A 2,500-nucleotide genomic window follows, 5' to 3' on the forward strand; every position below is an offset into this window, starting at 1 on the left:
CCGGAAGACCAAGACAGAGCAATAAACGATAAAGGAAACGTGAGGATAGCAAATAAAAGCCCCCCACGGGCGAGTGAAACACACATGCAAAGAAAAGATTCCGCCGAAGAAGAAAAGAAATACTGACAACAATAAAGTTTTCTTCTCCTCTTTCATTTTGGTTCTCATTTTGATTCTTTTCTATTTTTTACACATCTATACTCAAAGAATTGTCTGGCGAATGAGGAGGAGGAATTAAAGCGAAGAATAGAATGGAGGAAGGCGAGAAGGAATGCGATGGAAGATGGGGGTAAAAGAGGGAGGGAGTACAAGAAACAAGAAATGAGGAGAGGGAATGAGGAAAAACAAAGAAGCGAGAGGAAGGAAGGAAGCGAGAAGAGATGAAAATAAAGAAAGGGAGGGAGACATACAAAAAGAAGGAATAGGAAGAGCAATAGAAAAAGGGGGAAGAAAAAAAAGGAAAAGAATCAGAGCACGCCAGGATAATTGATCGATTCAGCAACCAACTTTTTAAAGAGCCAGTTCAGGTCAGCCCCCCCCCCCAGCAGCAGGCTTTGTCACGCGGTGCTGAGTCGTCGAGGCTTGAACAGACATTCGTTAGAGAAACCACAGCGGCCCCGCGAAGCGCCAAAAGGAGCTCGAAATGGCGCAAAAGGCAAAGCCAACGAGGCGATCGATCAATGTATTCACCACAGGCCGTAAATACCTTCAGAAAATTCAAAAGAATATTTTTGCTTGAACCTGAGTTGCGCCGCAGACTTTGGTAATGATGCAAACAGTTAAAACCGTAAAAAGGAATTTGAAAAGGGGTTATTTGATTTGGAAATAGAGGCGCGGGAGAACAAACGATGACTCCCATGTGTATGGGACAATTCATGAAGATAATCTCTTGATAACTACTAGACAGGCACGGAAGAGAGGGAGGAGACAATGGAGAAAATGAGGGAGGGAGGATGGAAGGGAAAGAAAGATGGAAGGAGGGGAGGAACGGACGGATAAGCGGGGGAAGGAGGAAGAGGAGGGAAAGAAGGACAGAGGGAGAGGGAGAAGAAGAGGGAGAGCGAGAGAGAGAGAGAAAGAGATCAGAGGCCAGATCTGGGAGGCAATTTCTTCGCTAAATAGTTTAGATTTTCTTTTCCAGATAAACATAACGAGATCATCTATTCTTTCTAGTGCATATTGGCACAGGACGTGTATATTTAAAGCGCACACGAAAAGTCTCAAGACTTTCTCTCTCTCTCTCTCTCTCTCTCTCTCTCTCTCTCTCTCTCTCTCTCTCTCTCTCTCTCTCTCTCTCACACACACACACACACACACACACACACACACACACACACACACACACACACACACACACACACACACACACACACACACACACACACACTCTATCTCTCTCTGTCTCTCACCCTTTTTCCATATCATTCTTCAGTCTTCTCTCCCCATCCTCCTTCCTTCTCTCTTCCTCTCCTTTCCTTCCCCTCACTTCCATCCATTTCTCTCTCTCTCTCCCTACCTCCCCCCACTCTCTCTCTTTCTTTCCCATCCTATTGTCTTCTCTCTTCCTTTCTCCCCTCCTTCATATATCCTCCCCCCCTTCTCTTTCTCTCTCTCCCAACCTTCGCTTCCTTCCTCTTCCTTTTCCTCTCCCTCTTCCTTTTCACTCTCATTCTCCCTCTCTCTCCATCCCAGCCTCCCAGCCTCCTTGCCTCCCTTCCCCCTCCCTCCCACCCCTCACCCGTCATCCCCACCCCTCTTCCTCCCCCTCTGACTCCGAAACCGTTAGACCGCCCCCCCCTCCCCTCCACGCAAATTTCCCTCCGACTGGCGTTTCCCCATCTGCCGGATGAATCATCTTTGAAGGGGGAAAATGCCCAACAATTACACCCGTCGTCTAGATACTTGCGACACGGGGGTTAGGGGGGGGGGGTCGAAAGGAAAGGATAAACAATTAACTGCGAATGCCGTGAGAAGCTGAGGTAAGATGATAAAGATGATCGCGATAGTGGCGATGACGAAGATAACTAAAAACAACAATGGCGTTGATAATGAAGAGAGAGAGAGGCGATAGCTCCCGCCGCTGCCTAAAAATCCTTTTACATCTTTATACATACTTGGACACTTGCACACGTGTAAAAAGAAGGAAGGCGCGAAAGTCGAAAGATGGAAGAGAAAATCCCATTTCCAGAAAGTAAAAAAAAATCTTGAAAGAAAACGAATATCCTCCTATTAGCACACCCATTTTCCATGAACGTTCACAGTGGAGAAAGCGAGAGATTAACGCCGGAGAAAAAAGGAACCGATGACGAAAGATAAACGAAGGAAGAGAAAGAGGACGAAAATAAACGAAGATGATAATCGCACCTTTGCAGATTTTCTTTCTATCGGACGGTATTTATAAACATATCTATAATAAAAATACATAACCAAAGAAGCTCTGATACAACCGCTCATCTAATCAAATAAACTGTAACCTATTTTAAGACTCATATCACCCCGA

The 2,500-nt window shown here is 45.6% G+C and overlaps 1 protein-coding gene across 14 annotated transcripts in view; it reads right to left on the bottom strand.

Annotated features, from left to right (window-relative positions):
* cyst (rho guanine nucleotide exchange factor 18 cysts) overlaps positions 1-2,500 on the bottom strand; it is a 676,181-nt gene that overhangs the window by 232,631 nt on the left and 441,050 nt on the right. The window lies entirely within an intron of this gene.

The sequence above is a fragment of the Penaeus vannamei genome, chromosome 5 (assembly GCF_042767895.1).
Source record: "Penaeus vannamei isolate JL-2024 chromosome 5, ASM4276789v1, whole genome shotgun sequence".
In the NCBI taxonomy this organism is placed as follows: Eukaryota; Metazoa; Arthropoda; class Malacostraca; order Decapoda; family Penaeidae; genus Penaeus; species Penaeus vannamei.